The sequence below is a fragment of the Neofelis nebulosa genome, chromosome 4 (genome assembly GCF_028018385.1).
Source record: "Neofelis nebulosa isolate mNeoNeb1 chromosome 4, mNeoNeb1.pri, whole genome shotgun sequence".
In the NCBI taxonomy this organism is placed as follows: Eukaryota; Metazoa; Chordata; class Mammalia; order Carnivora; family Felidae; genus Neofelis; species Neofelis nebulosa.
This window is the reverse complement of record NC_080785.1, coordinates 138,937,575-138,964,480: the sequence shown is the minus strand read 5'-3', so window position 1 is coordinate 138,964,480 and position 26,906 is coordinate 138,937,575. Positions and strand designations below refer to the sequence as shown.

At 42.1% G+C, this 26,906-nt stretch overlaps 1 protein-coding gene and 1 non-coding gene across 4 annotated transcripts in view; one reads left to right on the top strand and one right to left on the bottom strand.

Moving 5' to 3' along the window:
- SYNPR (synaptoporin) overlaps window positions 1-26,906 on the top strand; it is a 315,165-nt gene that overhangs the window by 274,937 nt on the left and 13,322 nt on the right. The gene's annotated exons all lie outside the window — the stretch shown is intronic.
- LOC131511238 (small nucleolar RNA Z39) lies at window positions 2,160-2,222 on the bottom strand. The gene has a single exon (XR_009261433.1). It is a non-coding gene; the product is annotated as a small nucleolar RNA Z39 (small nucleolar RNA).

Sequence of the window (26,906 nt, the reverse complement as noted above, 5' to 3'; positions counted from 1 at the left end):
CACGGAAGAGAGTAAGGGGCCAGTGGTTACGAATTGAGACTCCATACCCAGACTGCCTGGACCCCAATCTTGGTACCAGCAGTCATCTGTGTAACTCTGGACAAGTTCTAGAACCCCTCCATGTTTGTTTCTTCACCTGTGAAATAGAGGTAACGGCGATTCCTAACCTCTTAAATTGTTGGTCAGATGAAATGAGTTAGGACACGTGAAGCTCTTACAAGAACAGCAGGTGCTCATTAATGCGAGCCATCGTTTTCATCAGCCTTATATTATTATCTATCCTGGTGTTTATTAAATCTCAATGGGTTGATCAGCTGCAAAACAAACCCACAGACTTTCTCATCTTTCACAAATGCTTTGGAAGTCTTCCTGTTGCACTGTCAACACCAAACCCTCTTTTACATTGTTTCTTATTCTTTGTGCCTCCAAAGCATAAGCTGCTCTCGTTACAGACAAATGCAGTCAATTCTAAGGTGGGGTTTCACACTGTCTGGCCTTTACATCACTTGCTTCCCCCTCTCTTGGCTCTCCTACCCCCAGCCTGGCACTCAGATCTCATAATTCAGGGAAAAGGGGAGAAAGAACAGAACCCCATTAAACTAACCAGGCTCCAGAGAACTGGAGCTTGAATCCCTTCTCAGCTGGCAAGTCTGAAAATAGCAGGAGAGTGTGAAGAGCCCCATTGTGTAACAGGAAGAAACTTGAGGAAATTTGATTGTTTGGGGGCATCCAGCTGAGAAATGAGGTTCAGACTTTCACCCTCCTCCTATCATTTTTTGAAAGTGGTGAAATCTTGCCCACCCCACTCCACCCCCACAAAGGCAAAAATATCCCTACTATTTCCTAAGTTTATTTCTTGGATTCCAGAACAAGCAGACACTCACAAAGAGACGCAGCTTTAGATTCACTGGGGCTCTCAGCCGTTTAAGGATGCCTTGCACCAACACCCACGGTTCATTAAACTTCCAAATAATTGGCACAAAGTCCAGAGCTTGAATCTTTATTTTTATTTTTTTGCAACCCTCTGAGCTCCTTCTCCCTGCTGGGCATCTTCATTTCCATTGCTTATTAGTAGGACCCTAATCAAAGCGGCAGAGCCACGCAAGGAAATGCTTCAAAATTTGCCCTGGGAACACAAAGGAAGTAACGCCAGATAGAAACTAGCTTGGATCCCTTGGCGGGGGTGGGTATTGAAAATATCTGAGAGGCTGGCCCAGCTGTGATTTCATCCTCACTACCTACTACCTACCTATCTGAGACCTATCACTTTGAATTTTTTTTTTCAACGTTTTTTATTTATTTTTGGGACAGAGAGAGACAGAGCATGAACGGGGGAGGGGCAGAGAGAGAGGGAGACACAGAATCGGAAACAGGCTCCAGGCTCCGAGCCATCAGCCCAGAGCCTGACGCGGGGCTCGAACTCACGGACCGTGAGATCGTGACCTGGCTGAAGTCGGACGCTTAACCGACTGTGCCACCCAGGCGCCCCTGAGACCTATCACTTTGAATCTGCCTCCATGTGGTTCTGAAACGTCTAAGAAACCTTTGAATGATTCATTGGCTGTCTCAAGGAATAAACAACTAAGCCTGAATTGTAATGAGTTTTATTGGTGGCCAGGTGGATTCACTAGCCAATTGGCTAGCCAAACTTATGGGCAGAAAAATAGGTCGATTTTGGCAACCTAGAAGTTACAAGGCTAAAAACAAATTATTACAGTGGAAAAATAACTTAGGAAAATTGCAGTTGAGCTAGAGAAGAGCAGGCTGAGATGTCTGGCGTTTTACCACGGTGCTTACTGCCACCCCAGTGTTGCTCTTGGAAATAGGAAAATGAAAATCCAAAAATGTCTATCAGCTTCTGAAGCACCCACTCTGTGTGCAAGACATATGGGGACTGCAGTAGCATGAAATACAGACTTTTATATTCATTATTATAAACTACTCTAGTTGCTTCCATTTGGATGGCTATATAATATTTCATTTTATAGAGATAATGTGAATTATTTAACCAATCTCTTATTGTTAGACTTTGAATTTTTCTCTCTCACAAGCAAGGCTAGAATAATCAGCCTTGTGCTCCAATCTTAACACATTTTAAATCATTTCTTTGGGATAAAAACCCAGAGATTTTCTTTTTTTTTTTTTTTTTTTTTTTTTTTTACATCTGAAAGCGTTTACAGTATCATGACTTTATTCATACTGATTTGCTTCATCATATGCAAAAAACCCAGAAATTTTCTTACTGGATTTTAAAGCAGAAATTTCTTTAAATCCGTGAAAAGCGTGTCCTTTAACAAATTACCTCTGAACTGAGTGAAAATTGGGACTCCAACCCTTGACTCTACCCTAGACCCTGCAATCGTATTGCTGTTGGAGAAAAGATCTCCCAAAGAGATCAGCAAAGAGAATTTTCTTCCCAGAGAGGAAAACAATAACGCAAAACTGCCCTGAGGATGCTGCCACTGACACACTGGCTTTGAAACTTGAGATACTAAGGGGACATCAGAAGTCGATTCAAGCCATATTTAAGTAGGCAGAAGCTGGGGCTTTAATTACCAAGGAGAAATCCCCAAAACAGGCATTAATCTGCATGGCAGCGTAAGCTTAGCCCCGTCTCCTTAGCTCCTCCTTAGCTCCTCCTTTGGCAGGTATCCTTTCTCATGGAGGCTCAGTAGTGAAGTTTCAGGTCATTAATTACTCCTCAGGCCACAAACAGAAGAAGGAAACGAAAATACAGAAATTCCATGACATGAGTTTTTAAAATAATGGAATGGCTTACAGGTTTCATCCTGGGGTTTCTCCAATGGCTGACGTTCCGTATGTGGCAAGCCAGCGGCTGCTTGGGGAACCGCAAGATCAGTAAGAGTCTGGCCGGCCCTGTCGGCTGCCCGGCAACCTCCTGAGCGGCTCTGCATAAATCTGGTGGCTCTTTTCAAACCCCCAAGTAAGCTGTTTCCCGCAACTTGCCTTGGCTCTTTTTCCCCCACTTGTGTCAATTGTTGATGAAGGATTGAAAAAACCAACAGCAAACAACATGGGATTAATGTCCCTGTTTTGAAGATCCAACTCTGGGGGAGCCCATTCTAGGCTTTATGAACCCCGCATGCCTTAGAGATCAGCACGGTTACGGGGAATGGGCTCAGGAAGGGGCTGCAGAAAGGTCAGAGTTGATTCATATTAGGTTCTAGGTATGGAGACTTTTTTTGAGACAGACAGAGCACAGACACATGCATGCTAGCAGAGAAGGGGCAGAGGGAGAGAGAGCAAATCTTCAGCAGGGTCCACGCTCAGCACAGAGCCCCATGTGGAGCTCCATCCCATGACCCCAGGATCGTTACCTGAGCTGAAACCGAGATTCAGCTATTCAGTCAACTGAGCCACCCAGACACCCCCATATGTAGATTCTTAATGAAGGGGTCTCCTACCTCCTGTCTTCCGTTTTTCTAGCCATCATTTCAAACATCTGTAGTTTGTGGAAATGAAGACTGGCTCCTCACTCCAGCATTCAAGGCCTCCAAAGCCGTGACCCCTTCACCTACTTTTCAGAGCCGTCTCCTTCCAATCCCTAATCCCTTGTTTTAGCCAAACTGGAGCCCTTATCATTCCCCCAAGATAGTTACTGCACCTCTGTCTGCCACTAGGAATGGTCTTTCTCCTCACCTCTCCCATCTCAGCCTATCAAAGTTAGACTCATCACCAAAGACTCCTCTCCAATGCCGTGTGTTCCATGAAATATTCCTTTACCTTTCAAATCTACCTTCACCTTCCACACCTTTCATATTCCTGAAGATCTATGAATTCCTGCTTTTCAGACCTCCACAGCTCTGTGTGAAAAAGGTTTTGTGTATGAAAACCATTACTAACTTGTATTTTAGTTAGACGTGGTTTTATCTGATTCCCCGATTCATTATTAAACATCTGAAGGGCAAAGACTATTTCTAACACAGCTATAGTTCCCTAACATCGGTATTAAAAGTGAAATGGGGGGCGCCTGGGTGGCTCAGTCGGTTGAGCGTCTGACTTCGGCTCAGGTCACGATCTCAAGGTCCGTGAGTTCGAGCCCCGTGTCAGGCTCTGGGATGATGGCTCAGAGCCTGGAGCCTGCTTCCGATTCTGTGTCTCCCTCTCTCTCTGACCCTCCCCCGTTCATGCTCTGTCTCTGTCTCAAAAAGAAATAAACGTTAAAAAAAAAAAAAATTAAAAAAAAAAAAGTGAAATGGGGGACACCTGGGTGGCTCAGTCGGTTGAGCGTCTGACTTCAGCTCGGGTCATGATCTCACAGTCTGTGGGTTCGAGTCCCGCGTCAGGCTCTGTGCTGACAGCTCAGAGCCTGGAGCCTGTTTCGGATTCTGTGTCTTCCTCCCTCTCTGACCCTCCCCCGCTCATGCCCTGTCGCTCTCTCTCTGTCAAAAATAAATAAACATTAAAAAATTTAAAAAAAAAAAAAGTGAAATGGGGTGCCTGTGTGGCTCAGTCAGTTGAGCATCTGACTCTTGATTTGGCTCTTGATTTGGCATGATCCCAGTCCCAGGGTTGCAGAATCAAGCCCTGTGTCAGGCTCCATGCTGAGTGTGGGGCCTGCCTGGGATTCTCCCTCTCTCTCTCTCTCTCTCTCTCTCTCTCTCTCTCTCTATCTCTATCTCTATCTCTCTCTCCCGCCCCCCATCCCTCTCCCCTACTCATATGCTCTATTTCTAAAAAAAAAAAAAAAAAAAGGGAAATGAATGACCTTTCATGCTAGACCTCAAGAATAGTGTCTGTTATAACCCTTCACACATTTGTCGAATTCCTCCTTTGTGCCAGGAACTGAGGTCAGCACTAGCTGCACATAACAAATGTCTCCTCCAAGAGAAATATGAGAATTCCCAAAAGCTCCAGTTGGGGTGTCCGTGGCTCTTGAACTAGAACTTCAGTCCCCACATGGATTTGACTTTCCATTTAGACCAATCATACATCTATCTGAGAGTTCCTCATGCAACCCTGTGTCCCAGGATAGCAAAGCAAGCAACAGGTAAGCTATAGTTCAACTCAATGTCCTTCTCTGATTTTTTTCTACCTATTGAACCAAATTGCTCTAACAGGACTTAGTTTTCATCAAAATTCCACTTCTAACTATGGGGCTTTTTTTGTATGTGCTCTTAACTATGTCTTTTGCTACAAGATTATTCAGAGCCTCCTCTCCTATCTTAAGCATTGTTCTTGCAACAAAGACTGATACCTGCTGACTTTGAGTAAGGCATTATGCTAGACACAGTTGCCTAAGCCTGCGTCTCTCCATCCTCTTTTGCCCTCTCATTTCATAGTTTATCTCTCCAAAACAGAAATACTTTCCTTCCCCAAAGCTCTGGAATTAGGGACAGAGGTCAGAAATTAAATGCTATCTCATCACTCTTGTTTAGAAATACAGAATCCTTATTGGTGTGTGAAAGTGGGAAATAGGAACCCATTTTTCCCATCTAAAGTTGAACAACAGCAAAGTAGAAGTGAAGGGATAGATTTAAATTAGAAAGACTATATTAAATCAGACCAAATCAAAGCTGATTTCACTGCAGGAAATGTATGCAGGAAAAGGTGTAATTATGAAAACTTGATATTCTGCTGCCGTTATGCATATTCACTTTATGAACTTCGACCTCCAGAAGCCACCTAGGACTGCTTCCCCATTTTTAATAAGTATTGAGAATGAGGCATTTCCTGAAGGGATTAAAGGAGGGAGGAGGATTTTTTTTTTTTTTTTTAAAGCTTAGCAGCAACATTAAAACAAAGGAACAACTATTCTTCTGGGTTTTGTGTGTGCTTTAAAAATACTCCAAATAAAACGAACCTTTGGGGAATCAGCAAAGAATTATGGCTTGGCAATTAGGGGGAACACTGATCCATCAGGGGGAAAAAAATCTCGCTATTAATTGCAACTTCTAAATAACATCAGTGAGTCTCTTGTGCAGTTGCTGGGAATACTTACCTTGGGCAAAGGGGGTTTTCAGAGGGTTCCCAGAGGACTCAGTAACTTAAAGACCCGGGCTAACAGCTGGATCATGTTCCAGTCAATAGGACACCACAGCGGTTAATGCAAAACCGTCCTGGAGAGGGACAAACTGGGAATTAGCTCGGACTGGCCCATTCATTCATTCTATGTGGCTGCCAGCCTCATAGATACTCTGTGGGGTTTTACCACACTTTAGGGAGCCTATTAAGCAAGGGCATCAGGACTGTTGAGGGGCTGATTTTTGTATGCCATCTCTCCCACCCCCGAAGTAAAAATCAATGCTGGGAACCCCTGAATTCCATCAGTCTTCAAGGATGTAAAACTGCAGGTATAACCATGAGTGCTGTGAGCTGCTTCGAAATCGTTACTCCTTTTGTCCTCCATCTTACCAATGGGGGCCCAGGGAAGTTGTCACTTGCCCAAAGTCACACAGCCTGTTCCAGAAAGCTCCATTATCGTCCAGTTTGTCTGAGTCCACCAAGAAAGGCTGACGTGAATCAGCCTCCTCATGCCCCTGTCTTCCCATTATTCCATGTCAGTCTGGTTCAGGGCAGAGGCTGTGTGAAAGGAACATGTGGGTAGTGCTGTGAATTTTCTTGTCTTCATTTACATCAAAAACAATGGCTGGCTTGGGGACAGGATGCCTCCACTGAAGTTGAGATAGATTTAACTCTGTTTTGCAAAGAACATTCACTTCTGAGACGGACCAAATTTCAGCCTCCCAGGTGGGTGCATCAGTTAGTGAAGCCATTAGTTGAATGTCAAGGCTTTTTTTTTCTTTTCCCTCCTAGAATCAGGGCTCTGCTTTCCCTGCTGTGGATGATGAATCTAAAATATTTATGTGGCTTTATAATGACTATTTAGCATTTAAGGCACCTGATATTTGCCAAAGTGCTTGACAATCAGTATTTATTAACAGGAAAATAACTGCTAGAAAATCTGTGCTGTGATATTTAGGGAGCAGGTTCCTTTGTGGCCATAGGGTATTTCTGGGAACAATGTTGGGGCCTGTGATTCAGAGTGAAATTCTGAATTGGCAGACTTCTGCCTAAGACCTCATACTTGAACTTCCCCCTAGTTTGCTAGACTTTATTCCAATAATCCTGAAGGATAGCATGATTTTATGCATTGCATTAATTCATTAAGCACTTCTTAAGTGTCAAGTCAGAGTTCAGGATGAAAAATTAATAAGATTCTGTCCAAGTCTGGGTTAGGTGCTCCTCCCATGATGCCCTGTGTTTTGACTTAATGGATGCTTCTCCACATTGGGATGGCAGCTGGGTGGGGATAAAATCTGGCAATGTCTGGATACATTTTTGGTTGTTGCTACTGGAGGGGGTGCTACTGGCATGTACTTGTAGAGACCCAGGATGGAGTTCAACATCCTGGAGCGCCCAGGCCAACAAAGAGTTATCTGGTCCAAAATGTCAATCAGTGCCAAGGTGGAGGAATTCTGTTGCAAGCCTTATCTCTCAGGTGTATAATTGTGTGAGTACATCTCAGCCTCTTCCCTGAAGATCTTATTTTTTAAGTTTATTTATTTATTTTGAGAGAGAGAGAGAGAGTGTTCAGGCAAGGGGCTGAGAGAGGGAGAGAGAGAATCCCAAGCAGGCTCCTTGCTATCAGTTCAGAACCAGATGCGGGGCTCGACTTCACAACTGTAAGATCATGACCTGAGCCGAGATCATGAGTCAGCTGCTTAACCAACTGAACCACCCAGGTGCCACTCCCCTTAAGATATTTGAGTGCAGAGAGACCATTTCTTACTTCTCATCGTATCCCAGCACCTAACACATACAATATAAAACTTAGTACATGGTGTTCAAATGAATTAACAAAGACAGTATCCTGTCCCTCTGGGAGCCTGAACCCATGATGTCTGGAATGGAGATAGGTAAACAGGCAATTTAAGGATAAAATGTGGTATGGTCTTCAAAGTACAGTCAGATAAGAACTACTTTGTGTGACCTTATAGTTTGTCACCCAAACAGACATATTGTGAAACTGAATGTGAACACGGTCAAGTAATGAAGGCAGGACAACAGGTGAAACCCTGCAAATGGCCTGTCCTAAACAAACGAGGCACAGTTAGAGCCCACATGTTACACACATGAGCTAGGTGTTAGACATATAGAGGAGTTCATGGGGAGTTGGAAAGTTTCCATTGCTTGTTACGCTATAAAAAGTTCATAGAAATAGGGGCACCTGGGCGGCTTGGTTGGTTGAACGTCCGAGTTCGGCTCAGGTCACGATCTCACATTTTGTGGGTTCGAGCCCTGCTTCAGGCTTTGCACTGACAGAGGGGAGCCTGCTTCAGATTCTCTGTCCCCCTCTCTCTCTGCCCCTCCCCTGCTCATGCATGTGCACACATTCTCTGTCTCAAAAATAAACATTAAAAAAAATTTAAGTTAATAGAAATAAATAAATAAAACCTTGCTAAAGGCTTATTCTTAATTCCAGGCCCCCATTTCAGGCCTGCCCTCTGCCAAGTGCTCTGAGGCCAACAGCTACCTCCTCTGCTTCTTAAACCTTCTTCCATCAGCCTCGCCAGCCTTCCAGATTTTCCTTCTTCCATGATCCCCTGCTGCCCTTTTGATCACAAACGTAGCGCCGTCCCAGCCTGAATCTCCACACCCATTAGCCTTGCTCAGTCACCAAGCGTTCCTCCCTGCACAGGAACCAGTTAGAAGTAGCAGATAAAAATAATCTTCCCCAGATACGGTTCTCATGGCTCCGAGCTCCAGGTGAGGTCTCTGTAATGCTGTGGCTACAGACCGAAGAGCTAGGCTAACTCTCCCTGGGGTTGGGGGGAAAAGCTTTACCGAAGAGATAATATTCAAACACACTGTCTTCAGCTTATTCAAAGGAAATTTAATTGTGAATCCCTTGGAAACATGAGGGGACAAGTCTGGGCTTCATGTTTCCTGGGTGGGTAGAACTATTTCCAGCAGCAAGCATACTTTGTCGGGAGGAGATAGAAGCAGGTCAGAAAGATCTTATGTAGAAACATGTTAAAGAGTGAAGTGAATAACGAGTGTGGTTTGTGACTTCTCCAAGCCTAGGCTTTGGAAGAAAGACATTGAGGCTTCAAGTTAACTTCCTATTTGTACTAAACTCTATTTCAGAGTTTAACATCTTTAGTGCAGTTATCATGAAAATAAACATCTACTTTGGTATAATCCAAAGTGTCATGGTTTTGTTATGAGTAAATATTAGGAACAATAAAGTTACTATCTCCAACTTTAGTGAAATAACTTGCTTTATTCTATAGTCCCCTCTGATACTTAACTGCAACAGAGAAATACCCAACTGAAACTATAATATGCCGTGTCTTCCTAAACTAGATTAAGAAGATTCTCCTTGCCACAAGATCAACAGCATCCATCACCTTTATATAGATTGAGATTTCGCTACTTGGTATGAGTTTGATGTCAAGTGGACCTTTCAGACTAAAATGTTACTGGTATTTGATATTCTCCATTCCAGCTGGCTTTCTTCGAATACACGAAACAAACACCAGATGGTAATTTGTATAAGGATAAGGGAACTGGTGCTAATTTTAGAAAGTTCTTGGCCATTTCCCTCACCCAAAGTTAGGAAGGGAATTCTCAGTTGGAATGACTTTCCAAGTTTCAAGAAGCAGCTGTCTGATTTTCTTAAAACTGTGCCATCATTCTGCTTAACAGTATGTCAGGCCAGACCACAGTATTCCATGCATAGAAAAACCTGTCATCTAAATCTTCTTCCCAGTCATCGATCGGTAAACACATCAACCGGGACAAAGGTGGACCTCAGAAACCCGTGACCCAGTGACCCACAGACACTCCCTTTCCTCATTCACTCTACCCCTAACCACTGCCATGTCAAGGTAGTCAAACTGGTTGAACCACTTTTTAATCTCTGGTCTGAACTGTCAAGTGGTAAATCTCACCAAAAAGGCTCACTGGTGAGAACTAAATGGAAGGTGTGCTGATGCAGAGACGGGGCAAAGCCAGGCCTGTTGGCAATTTGTGAAACAGACGGCCCTGCAAATATGATTCTCACACTCAGCTGTAAGGTAAACTGTGAACCGGGAAGCAACAGGTGGCCGGTAAAGGCAAGGCTTCAATGTGGTCTGCGTGTTTACATTTAGCTCTTAGAGACTGAAATCTTTCTAATTGAATTCAACAAACACTTACTGAGAAGTCATTATGTGCAAAACACTATGCTAAGCTCTGAGGTCCAGAGAAAGTTGAATTTTCAGGGGTCCTAGCTTAAGGGCTATTTGGCTCACTCTGCCAAGAGGGAAGAACAAACTGTTATATAAGAAGAGAGGAAGAACAAGGGATTGATTCCAACCATAGAAGCAGAATTTTTTTTTTTTTTTTTTTTTTTCCTGAGGAGCAGAAAGTCTAATGTGAAAACAAAGGTTGATTCTCTATGGGCAAATATGGTAGGAAGCTTCTTCCATGAGGAGAGAAATAGAGTGAGGTAGAGAACACAGAAGAGGGCAGAAGGAGGTGTGTGCGGGTGTGTGTGAGTGTGGGTTGTTGGTGAGGGTCAGTGTGGATGTGTGTGGAGTGAGGGTGTTTGTGAGTATGGGTATATGTGAGTGAGGATATGTGTGGTGAAGTGTGTGAATGTGTCTGAGGGTGAGTATATTTAAAGCTGGAGGGTTTATAAGCGATGAATCATGGGACTCTACCCCCAAAACCAAGAGCACACTGTATATACACTGTATGTTAGCCAACTTGACAATAAATTATATATTTTTTAAAAAAGCTGGAGGATTTAGTAGGCGATGAGGCTATTAAAGATGAGATAAGCCTAATTGTGGAGCATAGATTTATATTCTATAAAAGATCTCTGACCCCCCACCTCCTCCTTCCAAAAAAAAAAAAAATGTTCCCAAGGTAGGATAACTTCTAAGACACTTATCTACACTTTTGGAAGTTTTCTCTTGGAGAAGGATATTAGCAAACCAGTGTTTTAAAAAGCTTATGTTAACAACTAGATAATATGGTAATGGAGGTAGGGGGCTGATTAGCAGACAATTGCAATAGTGTAAAGAGGAAGCATAAGAGTCTTGTCAAACCCAAACTCTTTCTTGAGCACATACTACATACATACTACATACTACATGTCAGGCATGAAACCCCAAGGGCTCTGCATGCATTATCCATTTCAAGTTCACAGAAAGCCTAGGAGCTAAGTGTTTTTGCTCCCATTTTAAGGGAGGCCCAAGGTAAGTAACATGGCAGGTGAACGGCTGAGCCAGAAGTGCGTCCAGATCTGTCTGGTCCGGGGCCTGGGCTGGTAGTCACCACCTTACACTATCCCAAAGGACAGCAGGAGGGAGAAGGAGCTAAACAAGGCTCCCCAGTATGAAATGAGCCAATACCTGCAGAAGGAAGAGTAGGGTTGGTGGCGGGGGCGGGGGGAGACATGGAGTTCTTTTCAAACAAGTTAAATTGGAGGACTGTGGGCATCCATGTATGGATAGTAGCCAAAAGATCAGTGCAGATCTGAAATTCAGAGAACATGAGAATGTGGAGAGGGACTAGGAATGAAAGGAGAAGCTATGACTTCAGAATTCCCGGATCTTAGGGCTAAGTAAGGAAAGGGCTCTCAAAGAAGACCTCAGAACTTAAGGTAGCAGTGCTGACCATGAGAAGCTCTCCCTTCTAAAGGGTTTTGATATGAAAAAGTAGGAGATTTTCTTTAACTACCCCTAGCCAAAGAGAAGATTTTCAAATACCGTGGTACTTCTTACCATAAGTATAATTTTAATGGGGTACAAAGAACCCACACATACATCTTGATGAGATAACCATCCACGAGTCTGACACACGTGCACCCCAGAACTTCCTGAGTTCAGGGGGGCAGGTCCACCAAGCCAGCATACTGAGCTGATAGAGTTTGATTGCTGGGTGTCCCAGCATCATAGAGTTGGGTCCCCAGTAAATGGAACTGCTGTCTTCCCAGCCAGAAACCCGGGTGTTTTCTGTAGCACCTTTTCTCCATTTCTAAATAGAATCCCTCACTAAGCACCATCAAATCCATCTCCTTATTATCTCTTGCTTGAATCCACTGCCATGCCCCTAAGGGAGACTCTTGTCACCTCTTGTTGACAGTGTGACCATGACCTTTTCCTCCCCACATCCTTCCCCCAAGTCCAATCTCCCTGGAACAGTATATGTCGTACATTTGTTAGCCCATCCTATAAAGAGTCTCTGACTTAAAAAGGTAAAGAACCACCCTTTGCGTCATTTCAAGCAAATTAATTCAAGTGTTCATTTCTCTAGACTGATAAACCCACCAGGCTCTCTCCCATCTCAGAGCCCTTGTGCTTGCTCTTCCTTCCACCTGGAAGGACCTGGAAGGTTCTCCCTACATATCCACGTGGCTGGTTCCCTTATTTCCTTCAGGTCTTTACTCAAAACCTACCTTCTTAATAAGGTCTTCCTGGCCACCCTACCTAGAATTTCAGCACCCACTTCCCCATCATATCAGTTCCTATCCTTCTTTCCGGCATTAATTTTTCTCCATATCCCTTAACTACTACCCAAATCACTATGTACGTCAGTTACTTACCTTGTTCATTGTCTGTCTTCTCCGTGGGAAAGTACATTCTGTAAAAATTTTTGTCTGCTTTTGTCCACTACTATATTCCTCGTGTCTAGAAGCACAGTTGAGAGATGGAAAATGAAGGAACAATCAATGATGTTTACTGATTTTTTTGTTGTTGTTCGTTTCTTTCGGTGTTTTTTATTGTCCTGGATCATCTGGCAAATTTTCCTAGTTCTCGCTTGAAGTGCATAAGTAATTTCAAATTCTTTTTGAGGTTGGTTCCTTCTATCTAGCTATAAAAACAAACAAACAATAAACTTATCATCTGTCATTTTAAAGAATAACACTCTGATATTTCTCCTTAGTTTTGAATGCCAAGCGTGGCGGGGGTGGGGTGCGGTGGAAGACTGTTCCATTTAAAAATTATTAAAAATGAATTATGAATTTTCATTTGAAAGGTCTTCCATGCGTGCTTATAAATAGTCATTAGATGACTCAATTGAGGTAGGAGCTCTTTAATGGCTAAGGTGAAATTAGTCCCACATCCATTTTGTATTTAAAAACAAAGAAGTTGGTGCATATTCGAAAAAGAAGCCTCTCTATTTCATTACTTTTGTATGAGCAAAACTCATCAAAACCTCTTTAGAATAAAACTCCATTTTGAGAAAGTCCCACTTACCTTGCAGAAAATATATGTGTATTGATGATTAGCAGGTGACTTAGCAAACCAGACAGTATCTCTGGGAAGGACTACATTTCTTTCCCAAATTCATGAAATTAAGTGCCCTAGGGCAACTAAAAAATATGACTCAAAAAAACACTTCACTAACTGTTCCTTGCTGGTAGCAATACAGATCCGAAGTAAGGCACTGCCTGTGGGGAGTGAAATGCAGGGTAGCTCTCAACGTGGAAAGAAAGAGCCACAAAAGCCAGGCACGTGGTGCAATACAAGTGACTCCAAGGGAGAAACTCAGCTGATGCTTAGCCTCCAAAACGCTGAAGCATTAACCTAATGCAAAGGCCACCCTTTTAAATCAACCTAGAGTCAAAACTCGTTAGATTTAGTTACCACTCCACAGTCTCTGGTCCGGAAAAGCCAGTGGGTTGTCATTCTAGCCAAGTGGGTTGGTATCCAGCATACAGAGTCTCAATTCCAGAAAGGCTTCACCTCTGCCATCAGTAATCTGCTTTGGGAATTCATTCTTGATAAGTCAACCTCCTTGTTAGACGGTTCTGGCCTATGGTTGGTATATCGAGAAGTAATCATTTCAACAGTTAATATTTATTGAGAATTTGCCATGTGCCAGGCATGCAATGAGTGTTTCATGTATCTCATTTAATCCTCACAAAGTTGTGTGAGATAGGTATCATCCCCCAGTTTAGAGATGGGGGAACTAGGAGGGTTTAAAGATCTTGGCTGAGGTCACACAATGAGTGAGCGCTAAAGAATCCAGACCTGACTTCAGAACTGTAGCAATTAACCCCTGGGCTCTACTGTCCCACTAAAGAATGAAAAATAGAGAGACGGGGAAATAGAGAAGTGATCTCCAAGGGGTGTATTTCTACCACTGTTCTGAGTATGGTCAGAAAGCTATGTACTAAACCAGAAGAAAGACTCAGCCAGCCTCTATTCCAAATTGACTCTTCATAAATTTCTTCAAAGGAGCACTAGATAGAGAACCATTCTTTTGAGCCCTTTGAACAAGGTGGGGTTGGGGGAGTTGTCGCTGAAACAAAATCAAGCATAAAAATCTCATGGCCATTCCAAGCCAACAGGATAGCAAAGTGCGCTGTACGTGAACCTGACATGTGATCGTTCAATAGATGTGTTTATAAAAAAAAAAAAAAAAAAAAGGCAAAACCCAACAACACATGCATATGCATATACAAAAGATGTAAAGAAAAATAAAAACCCATTTCCAACTTGCAGCTGATCTGCTGCTGTCTCATCAAACAGCATCAGCAGAACAGTATGTTCTATCTCGGCTCCCTCGTGGTTCTCCCAGTGAGAGCAGCTCCCTGAACGGAAGCGATCCCAATGTACAAAGATACGTGTTTTTCATACGTGGCTGTTAAACACAAGCCCACACAACCTCATGTATGCACAAAAGCAAGGACACCGCCTGCCTTGGGAGATGGAAAGGTTTATCACAGATTATTTCAGTTCTTGGTGATTTTCTCATTACAGAAAGCTCTAAGACCCCATCTCCACTTGTGTATTCAATTCTCATATTTCCACCACATTTTAAAAGGTAATTGTGACTGCACGTGTGGATTTCTTTTTAACTTAAGCTACACACCATTACCTTAACAGGTACCATAATTTGGCTTTCACATTCTCTCAAAATCATCAAAACAAAGTACTTGCAAAATGTGTATTTCCCCAGTGTTTTCCAATGGGTTCAATACTGTTTGCCAAAGTGCATAAACAGAATGGGGAGGTTTGTAAAATATGGAACCAGGATGTTGCATTCTTACCTCCAGAATGGGGTGCAGCTTTTTTTTGTGTGCTCTTAAAAAAATGCTTTCTGTTTGGCATCATTTTTGTAATAGTGGAAACCATTTCTAAAGAAAGGGGAATTTTTTTTTTTTTTTTTTTTTTTTTTGGTGCCTCTTGTGGTTTGCCTCCCTCCCTCTCTGTTTGTAACTATTGTTTCCCCTTCCCTTCCCCCAGGGTCTTCTGGTAAGTTTCCCAAGGTCCACATAGGAGTGACAACATATGATATCTGTCCTTCCCTGACTGACTTACTCCACGTAGCAATAATACCTTCCAGTTCCATCCACGTTGCTGCAAATGGCAGGATTTCATTCTTTCTCATTGCCAAGTAATATGTTAACACTACCTAAAGCAATCTACACATTTAATGCAATCCCAATCAAAATTGCACCGGCATTCTTCTCAAAGCTAGAACACACAATCCTAAAATGTGTTTGGAACCACAAGAGACCCTGAATAGCCAAAGTAATATTGAAGAACAAAAGGGGGAATAATATTATGAGCAGCATTTAACTGAGGGAGCTCTGCAAACTGGGGCAAGATTATTACAGCTTCAGCTACTTTGTGCACATTTGTGTGGAATCAGGGTCCTCTTTGTGACTAAGAATATCTTATGTAGAACCTTCCCTTCTTTAGTAACTAATTTCTTCCTCTCATCAACAGGATACAATATGGCATATTATGAGATCTCATTATTACAGATTCTAATATACCGCGGGTCAAATGGAGCCCACATAGGCTCACTTCTCAAGACCAGATTCTAACAATAATATGCAGTTGAGCTAAATGCATATTATTGGACTTTTGTCTGATAATGTTAGTCCTAATCCCCTGAAACTCAGCTCCACAGGTTTCGGTAAGCTGCCAGTTCGGAAAAAAAGAAAGAAAAGAAAAAACAGCACATATGTGTTTCTTTTTTATTTGTAAAAGAGATTTTTATTCTATCTGCTTCTATCTTTAGAAATGACAGTGGAATAGGTGCGGCAGTGATTATAAAAATTACATTTGACACCATTCTGGGGAGGCATCATCTCAGCAAAGCATTAACGATTGGGGGTCCAGGCTCTGAAGTCAAACTCTGTGTCCTGGCTTTACCACTTTCTACCTGGGTGACCTTGAGCCATTAATTTAAACTCTCTGTGCCTCTGTATCCTCACTTGTTAATTGATGGTAATCACAGGACCTACCTTATCACTGAGAATTAAATGCAGTTAATGTTTAGCACAGTGGCAGGTGTATAGAAATTACCCAAGAAATGCTAGAAGAGAGGAAGTTATCTTAAAATTGAATTGGCAAAATGAGACCTACCTATATGAAAATGAGGCAGAATGTCAATGTACTCAAAACCGTGTGAGAGGGGTGCCTGGGTGGCTCAGTCGGTTGAGCAGCTGACTTCGGCTCAGGTCATGATCTCGAGGTCCGTGAGTTCGAGCCCCCTGTCAGGCTCTGTGATGACAGCTCAGAGCCTGGAGCCTGTTTCAGATTCTGTGTCTCCCTCTCTCTGACCCTCCCCCGCTCATGCTCTGTCTCTCTCTGTCTCAAAAATAAAAATAAACTTAAAAAAAAAAAAAAAGTGTGAGAAAGCTCGTCCAGCTGGGGGCCGTGGAGGGCAGTGGATGCTGGAGCAGACTGGGAAGTTTTTGTTTTTTTTTTTTCTTCAATATATGAAGTTTATTGTCAAATTGGTTTCCATAAACACCCAGTGCTCATCCCAAAAGGTGCCCTCCTCAATACCCATCAGCCACCCTCCCCTCCCTCCCACCCCCCATCAACCCTCAGTTTGTTCTCAGTTTTTAAGAGTGGGAGAGAGCCAAAGCATAAGGGACTGGGAAGTTTTTAAAGAAGTTCCCTCATAGGCTACGACCCTGCATGTCACGATTTATTCATGGACCAACAGTCCTGTTAGAAATGCAGACTCTCAGATTGACTCCAGACCTACTGAGTCAGAATCTGCATAAGAGGGGCGCCTGGGTGGCGCAGTCGGTTAAGCGTCCGACTTCAGCCAGGTCACGATCTCGCGGTCCGTGAGTTCGAGCCCCGCGTCAGGCTCTGGGCTGACGGCTCGGAGCCTGGAGCCTGTTTCCGATTCTGTGTCTCCCTCTCTCTGACCCTCCCCCGTTCATGCTCTGTCTCTCTCTGTCCCAAAAAATAAATAAAAAAAAAAATAAAAAAAAAAAATAAAAAAAAAAATAAAAAAAAAAGAATCTGCATAAGATCCTAGGAGATTTGTGGCACAGGAAGCTGAGAAGCCCCTGTCCTGGGACACATCTCGCACCTCCAAGCTTTCAGGCCTATGGTTATCTCTTATCACTCACATCAGCACTCTTAAAAGAGTAACACTGGGGAGAGGGAGACTCTTTCCCCAAACACTCCCACTGCAAAAAAAAAAAAAAAAAACAAAACAAAAACAAAAAACTGTAAATGTTAAATTCTAAGTTACATGTTGGAAATATGATAGAACTGACAAAAATAAGTGGAAACAGCTAACTAAGTAAAGCATGAAACAGAAGTTATGATTCAATTAATATTTATGCCTAGACAGGGTAAAAATCACAAATATTTATTTCATCTGGAGTGAAAATGAAAACCAAGAAAACATATGATGACTCTCTTTGGGAGGGTTTGGGCAGAAGTCTCTGGGACCCTCAGGCTTACAATAAATACATATCCCCCAGAATGCAACAGTATTTCACTTCCATGGTCTCCCTACCCTTCCTCTTCACATACATGGAATAACCACCCAGCCTTTCCAATGGTTACACTATGTATACAACACACATTGCAGACAGACACACACCCAGACTCATCCGCACTTGGACCCCTTTTCATATCTGCTGGATTTCTGTCCTTAGGCACCTGCTCAAATCTTGCCTGCCAGAGACACAGAATCTTAGATCTAGGATAAATCTGGAAAATGAGATGAGAAGGGGAGAACCAATGGTGAAAATACTAACATTTATCTTTTATTAGGTGCCTTGTGCAAGATGCTGTCCCACAGATTATCCTTTTTTTTTTTTCATTCCCTCATTAACTCTCTAATATAGGCTATTCATTCTCTCCTATTTCCATTGAAGGAATAAAGGCCTAGCAAGTCAAATAAACCATCCAAAGCTAGGCTGCTAAGAGGCAGCACAACTGAGACTCGAACCCAGTTTTGTCTTCTCTCCAACTGACAGAGTAAAGCCAACGTCTGTGAATCCAATAGCCACCTTTTTGAGGAATGGCTTCTACTTTGTAATTCAAATGTAATATTTTCCCTCACTTTCACTTGGTATGATGAGTGGCGAAGTGGCAAAGGAATTTTCCAAAGTCAGAGTAAATTTAAGCTGTAGATGGTGAAGTGCAGGATAATTTCCTCCTTGGTATTTTAGAAGTTCTTCATTTTAACCATCTGTTGAGGGCTGACAGATGGGTTGATATATGACAGAATAATGGGTCTTCAATTCTAGAAAGGCATAAGGAATGCTTGAAAAAAAATAGCAGCTCTTTTCATGAACCTAGCTGTGCTAACGCTTGCTCACTTGCAAAAAAAAAAAAAAAAATGGTGGGAGTAAAGTGTGAAATATAATCATAATCATCCCCCTAAACAGAAAGTTTCTCACAATTGCCAAAGGTCAAATCCAGTAAAATATGCCTATTCTAAAATTATGCTAATGTTTTCAAATCCAGTCATTTAAAAGGGCATACCGGGGGTAAGGGTAAGGTAAATAAAAATAATAAAACCAAAACCCCAAAAGCCCTTCTTCCATCCCTGTTTCCAGCCATTTCATTTTCTTTTTTATAGATAGCCAGTGTCATGAGTTTCTTGTATCTTTGAGATAATTTAGGAAACACGCAAATTTTTGAAATCCAAATGATTTTCCAAGTGACTATGCCAAATGTGAGCTCTCTGTCCTTTCTTCTTCCATGCAGTGGATATATATGAGAAGTTATACATACACCAGACATTTGACTAGGGACACAGGTGGTGAAGACTCTCCCATCCTCAAGGAACTTACAATCCAGTGAATGAAGCCAACATGGGAAAACACTTTAAATGCCACATACAGTGTACTTTCTGGGAATGTAACAATGATCAGGGCATTCACTGATTGTAGCAATGGCTCATTCACCAGGCATTCTCCAAGTGACCTTCCATGTCTTAACACAATTACCCCAGTTCTTTTCCAGTCGTGTATTGCAACCAGATGAAATATTCACATACACACACCTGGTTGCTGCCAGACTTCTTCGTTGGTGCCAAAGAGGCTTGAAGTTCTACCCACACAGAGCCACTGGCTCAAACTTTAGAGACTGCAATAACAACACTTTGGCCATATGCATTGGACTTTGGCAGCATGAATCTGTTTTCAAAAGAGCATCAATATACAGATTGAAAAAAAGAAGTCGTTACAGCTGAATTCATGGTCCAGCGTCATTGACCATGCCAAAAACAGCCCATGTCTCTTGAAGATTACATCATCTTCACCACCTTCATCTCCCTAACCATTAATGCAACCATTAAAATATTCTGGTCTCCACGCTTCACATTTTTATTTAATTTTGATCCTCATAATGATCCTGTCAGATGTGAACACTGCTTCCCAGAGAATTTTTAAATCCATGATCAGGTTTGCTTTATTGCATTATTTCCAGCCATGCATAGCAACTCTTCTGTCCTATCTGGGAGATATCAGTGGTGTAGAATAGTAAGTTAATAATAGGATTATGTTTTCACAGGACTATTTGACAGCCTGGATTTATCTCGACAGTTCCTTCCCACTCTAATATTATGTAATTCTGAAGGAGGAAGATGTGCCTTCTTTCCACTTGCAGGGAGGGTGAGGGCAAGAGAACACAGAGACCAGAGAGGAGCTGACTTGGTTCAGAAGGTGGCACCTGAAAGGTCTGCCAGCACTTTAAGTCAAAATTGCTCGGAGTAGCTTACTTGAAGAACTTTCCTATAAAATGCATCCATTTTTAAATACAGGTTGGAGGGGGGGATCTAAAAATATTTGGACAAATGAAGAAATTACTTTGGGATATCTGACATGTTTATTATCTATGCCCCTACTATTTGCCACTGTGTAGGTCATCTGTTTTTTAGAAAGTGTGTGTGTGTGTGTGTGTGTGTGTGTGTGTGTGTGATATCATATATACATACATATATGCACATCATGTATGCACATATATATCATATATACACATCATATATATGTACATATATATGCACATCAAATATATACACATATATACACATCATATATATACACATGATATATATACATATCATCTATATATATGACTCCCAAGTTTTATATACATAAAAAACTGTGGTAGAGAACTTTTTCTGTAAGTTTACTTATTTTAAGCAATCTCTACACCCATCATGGGATTCAAACTCACAACCCTGAGATCAAAAGTTGCCTGCTTTTCCGACCTAGCCAGTCAGGTGTGTGGGAGAGTTGTTTTGATCACACAGTGAGACAACATTCTAGACCAGGGTACATGGGACAGACGAAGTTCAAGTCTGGCTGCTTGTGACTCCAAGCCTCCCTCCATGTCTCCTGTATGCCACACTTCCTCCAGATGTTTCATCTATACACTGCCTGGCATCTGTTGTTTTCCAGATATGTTTACAGTGCCCAGACGCTTTATGCCAGGTAGACAAAGCTGATCGTTAATCGACTACATCTTAGTATTTTTATTGAGCTGGTTCAATGGCAGCCCCCAAAATATTTTGGAAGTGCTAAAAAATACATTAAAATAAAGAATATTGATAAGATGTTCAATAAACATCTCCAATTTCCAGATTCATCCTTGACTAACTCTACAAATGTGGGGGGTTTTTTTCCCCCTAGTTATTTTTAAGATGTCCAAAATGGTTTCAACAGTTGACTCACCTCTGGTCTAGGACTTGAGCATCTTACTTGTTTCTGTACTTATTGGTAGAAGTGTCAAAATCAATAATCAATCATTTGGAGAGAGAGCTGTTTTCTGTATAAGCCAAAAGCTCACCTGAAAACAGTTAACAGCCATGATTGTTTCCCTAAGCTTACGAACTTCTGAGAGCATACAGGTCCAGAAAGGCAGGAATCCTTTTGTACCACCATTTAGATATATAAACAGATCCCCTCCAGACCTCTTCACCTCTCTGGTTATTGCTTGGCTTTCTAAGGGGGAGAGGGTTGCCGGTGAGCAAGTGCAGAGAGCCAATAGCTTCAGCAGTCATGTGAGTCACCAAAATTCTCACTAGGCAAGCACTCTTTTCCTTCCTTTTAAACCTCCCTCTGCTAGCAGAATGACCCAATAAATCTTTCTGGTCCTGACCTATGTCAATGTGCATTCTTCTTGGGCATGGTATAAGCAGGTAATAGATAGAACTCCCTCGAGACACCAATTTATAGACCTTCCAGATAAGTCATTTTGTGGTGTATTTACTATTCAACATGCTTTGAGAACCACTGAAGGGAGGGATAATCCTAAGGAGATAGATTCTGGACGCAATCAGATCTGTGCAGCTCTCTCCTTGTCCACCTAGACTGGCTGGTGCCAGGCAGTTTTGTGTTTGTTTTCAAAACACCAGTTCCTTTTCCTGCAAGGCCATTATCATCATCTGCAATTACATATTCTTCTGGGAATATCTGAGTAAGATCTGTCCTCCAACAGAGTGAATGCTGGGATCATGTCTGCTTTTTTTAATTACTATATTCCGAAGACCTGGCACCTAGTTGGTTCCTACTGGAGATGTGTTGAATAAATAAATTAACCTACCTGATTTATTTGACCATCAAAACCCATTGAATAATACCAATACACTTTTCTGTACCGTTATTCAATTATATACAGAATTTTCCTATCTGTCTCCATGTGTGTGTGTGTGCGTGTGTGTCTGTGTGTGTGTGTGTAAATTCATTGGGGACTCACTATGTGTCAGGCACTGAGCTAAGTATTTTATTGAATTAGCTCATGCATACTTTACAAAAACCCTTTGAAAATCAATGTCATCATTGTCCCTCTTTACAGAGAGGAAAACGGAGGCTTAATAGAGTTCCAGAGCTAGTTAGTAAGAGTCGACATTTGAACCCAAGACTGACTGATTCTAAAGACAATAGACTTAACCATTATGTGATGCTTTCTTTTCTCAAAACCTGTATGTTATGAAATCTACCTCACAAATTGTTGATGAAGATTAAACAGAGTAATATATATGAAGGTCTCAGCGCAGTGCCTGCCTCAAAGTAAGCGCTGAATCTGTAGCAACTTTTACAAGCAATACTGCTACTATTTGTAGTGAAGAGGAGAGGCAGGGTCAACTGGAGATCAAGTCAGGTTTTAAGGGGTGTCTTTAATATTGATCTACGACAACATTGCAGCAAGCTAGTGAAGACTGCATCCATTCTGAGGTTGTCAAACAGCCAAGAATACCTCCCTCTTGCACAAAGATTATGAAATCAATTGTCTATGACTAAGCTAAAAGGAGGCAGAGGATCTTTTAAAAAGTCTTCTTTTCATAAAAAAAAAAAAACAAGAAATAGGAGGCCCCAGTTCCAAAGCTGAGGAACCACAAATCAATCGATAAAGTTCTCTGAAAAACAAACTAAAAAAGGGAAAGTACCGTACGTCAATCACAATCAAATGTAACTTAAGAAAAAAGAAGAAATAAAATCTTACCTGGATTCTCAAGCAGGAACCAGACTCTTCGCACATGAAACAAGATGACTGATTATTACCCAGCCCTTACAACAGATGATCCACTACATCTCTTTTCACAAAATTTCGATTCATTGACAGTGTGACAATAGTGAATCTTACGGTAATAACATAAAACAATCCAGGTAGTGCAGAGAGAAGGATGCAAACCACCTGAGGACTGCAACCCCTGCCCCGGCCCCGGTCCCTACTCCATTGTCTGAACAATACTTAGCCTCTAGTGGGAAGATAATACATATCGGCCGAGTGACTGGGGAAAAGGAACCAATAAAGCAATGGATAAATGAAGAAATGGGATTTGGAGCCCAATGGATCTGAGTTTGGTATGCAGTTTCTCTACTTACTACTTCTCTGAACACTCCCTTCTTCATCTGTAAAATAGAAAAAATTAAAAAATATAAATAAATAAATAAATAAATAAAAAACAGCTACCTTGCAGGGCTCACCTGAACTGAGGTGAAATATGTAAAGCATTTTAGCATCATGCCTAACACATGTCGGGCCTCCCATTGAAGCTAGTTTGGAATATATAATGAGGTTCACCCCTCCAGCAAGGGACATAGACTTTGGAGCTCGGCAAACCTTGTTTGCAAACGAAGCTTAGCAACGTAATGACCCTGAGAACTCCAGCAACTCAATCTTTCCACACCTTGATTTGCTCATCTGTAGAGTGAGGTCAGTAATAGCTGTCTCGAAGTGTTCTTAGGAGAACTGAAGGAATGATGTATGAGACACACAGTGTCTCATACATAGCAACTGCTCCATAAATGATAGCCATACGTACTAATATTGCAATTTCATCTTTATTATGAGCCAATAAAGTTATGGGCCTCTAAAAGCAATAGAGCACTTTAATAATAGATTAAGAACACAGATTCTGGAGCCAAAGTGCCTGGTTCCGAATTCTGGCTCTGTATCTTTCAAGCTCGATTTAACTAATTTATCCCATCTGGAAAATGGAACGATATACTTCATTCCATTTAACCAGCCACCATCCTGCACATGTTCTGAGAATAGAGGGGTGGAGTCAGATTTTCCCCTACATATGGCCTGAAATGCAGTCCCTGCTGTCCCTGCAAGCCATCTCCTCCCATGGGCTGCCAATACAGAAGGCCTAAGAGTCTTTGGTCACACTTGTCTGCCCTTAGATCTCCACCAGACCACTGGGGCCACGCACTGGGCTACTGTGTCAACCACTTTTGGGATCCCACAGGCCAGGAGGGACATGGGAGGCATGCTGGCTTTGTAAAAGCTAAGCTGAGAGGGGGTGCCTGGGTGGCTCAGTGAGTTAAGCGTCCGACTCCTGGTTTCAGGGCAGGTCATTGTGAGTTGGAGCCCCGCATTGGGCTCTGTGCTGACAGCTCAAAACTTGAAGCCTGCTTCGGATTGTGTGTCTCCCTCTCTCTCTCTGCCCCTCCCCTACTCATGCTCTATCTTTCTCTCTCTCAAAAATAAACATTAAAATTAAAAAAGCTAAGTTGAGAGAGGGCTACTAGGATCATCTCAGGCTCAAGTACCACGAGAAATTGTGACATCAGTGATCCAAAACAGGAGAAGAGCATCACTCTCACTTGGCTGTGGATGTGAACGTGCTTTCGTTTGTTAACTGTGGGTTAAAGCTGCACTGTCTTGGGGCGCCTGGGTGGCGCAGTCGGTTAAGCGTCCGACTTCAGCCAGGTCACGATCTCGCGGTCCGTGAGTTCGAGCCCCGCATCAGGCTCTGGGCTGATGGCTCGGAGCCTGGAGCCTGTTTCCGATTCTGTGTCTCCCTCTCTCTCTGCCCCTCCCCCGTTCATGCTCTGTCTCTCTCTGTCCCAAAAATAAATTTAAAAAACGTTGAAAAAAAAAATTTAAAAAAAAAAAAAAGCTGCACTGTCTAGTAAGGTACCAGCAGCAACATGTGGCTATTGGACCTGAAATGTGGCTGATACAGATTAAGATGTGCTATAGGTATAAAATACACACCAGATTTCAAAGACTTTGTACAAAAAAGTAAAATATTAATCATTTTAGGTATTCGGTTTTATTATATAAATATATATACTGTATTAATATAATTAACCACATGAGTTTCTTTTGCTTTTTTTTTTTTTTAAATGTCTATTTCTTTAGAGAGAGAGGGAGAGCATGAGCTGGGAAGGGGCAGAGAGAGAAGGAGAGAGAGAGACTCCCCAGCAGGCTCCACACTGTCAGCGCAGAGCCCGATGTGGGTCTTGAACGCACGAACCGTGAGATCATGACCTGAGCCAAAACCAAGTGTCAGATGCTTAACCAATTGAGCCACCCAGGTGCCCCTGCTTTTTGTTTTTAATGTGACTACTAAGAAATTTAAAATTACATATGGGCTTCATATCTCTGTCTCACCTTTTATCTCTGTTAGGTAGCACTCGAGCAGTCTCAGTGTTCCCTTTGCAGGTTGGGGTTATAAGCCTTTGCAAACTTCAGCCGTTCCCTGCCCTGCTTCTGTCATCTGAGCCATGAGTTATTTGCTTTTGTTCTTTAAATTATTTTCTTGGGGCTCCTGGGTGGGTCAGTCAGTTAAGTGCCCAACTTTGGCTCAGGTCATGATCTCACAGTTAATGGGCTCGAGCCCCGTGTCCCGCTCTGTGTTCAGAGTCTGGAGCCTGCCTCAGATTGTCTCTGTCTCTCTCTGTTCCTCCCCCATTTGTGCTCTGTGTGTGTGTCTCTCTCCAAAATAAACATTAAACACTTGTTTTGAATTTTTTAAATTATTTTCATAAACTTAAATACAATGTCTTTTTGAAGAAAACCCTGTACCACTACTGGGTACAAAAACCCAGCATTATTTGACATAATTAGGAGACAAACATAGAAATGAATCAATGGAAAATGAAAAGTACTGTATTCCAGCCAGGTACCATTGCTTGCATGAAGGCTCAGAGCCTGGGCACAATTTTCTTTGATAAATAGGTGTTAAATATCTGTTAAATAAACATTAGTGACAGATTAGTACCCAGCTGAGGCTTTCTTCTTTATGCCTCAGACTGAAAGAGAATTGTGGAGAAAAATTGTGGAGCCCAGTGTTATTTATTGCCATGTCTGAGTTTCCACAATAATGGGTAACTCAGACTTGAGAAAGCATGGGCATGATGGAAAAACCACTCACTAAACATGGAGCTCAATGCCCTGCATTCAAATCTCAGTTACTTGTGATGACTTGATCACATTTCTTAACTTCCCTGAATCTGTTAAATGGGTATAATCTTCACCTGCTTGCAGTTATTATGAAGATCAAATGATCTTCTTCTACATCATGTTAGAAACCAAAGACACTCTCCAGAAGTCAGAGGTCATTATTATTCATCCTTCAAATGAAACAATGAAATATACCTGTATGAGCGGACAAGAAGTTATTCCATCCAGATACTGCTTAGCTCTTCTCTCTTCCAAGACAAGTCCCAAGCTCTGTTCTGATCTGAGTTTCTATCTTGCTGCTTGGTTCCATGTTTCCTGATTCACAGCTTCATGCTGGGATTCCTGAAAGCTGACTCAGCAAAGCAAATCCATTTACACAGAGGGTGTGGGTGACTCCAACTGCCCCAAGTCTGGTAGAGGCTTTCAGGGTAGGTATCAGCCACAGAATAAATAACAAAGTCATCAAAGAGATGAAACAGATAATAATGCCATTGGAGGTGAAATCCTGAGAATATTTGTTAATAGATAGAAATGAGAGAATTGATATTATGGATATTACCAATATCCAGTGGGGCTACAGTGATTGAGGGAGACAGAGACAGGTTTACCTGGTTCTAAAAGATGAGGTTTTGTCACCAAAGAGGATTCCCTTTTATGCCCCAAAGTGATCTGGGACAAGTGTCTTTAATGTATTAAATGACATTCTAGTATGAAAATGAGTTTGCTTGTAGCAAATGAGGAGAAGTGGGGGCAAGAAAACACACCCAGCAAGCAAAGTGGAAACAAACCACCCAGCCAGCATTAAGCCAGGCTGCTCCCTCTGCTGACGAGGCTGTTTGTGTAGATCACTGAACACACACTTAAAACATCCTGCAGAAACACAACCAGGTAGCCTGTCCGTGTTCTCTCGGTAAAGAGTGTCAATGTTCTCAGTTACAGAGACCAATTTTATAAGCCACTTAATGAACCATGGGAAAATCTACTTATCTCTCTCAGCCACAGTTTCTTCAACTGTAATAAAGGCTA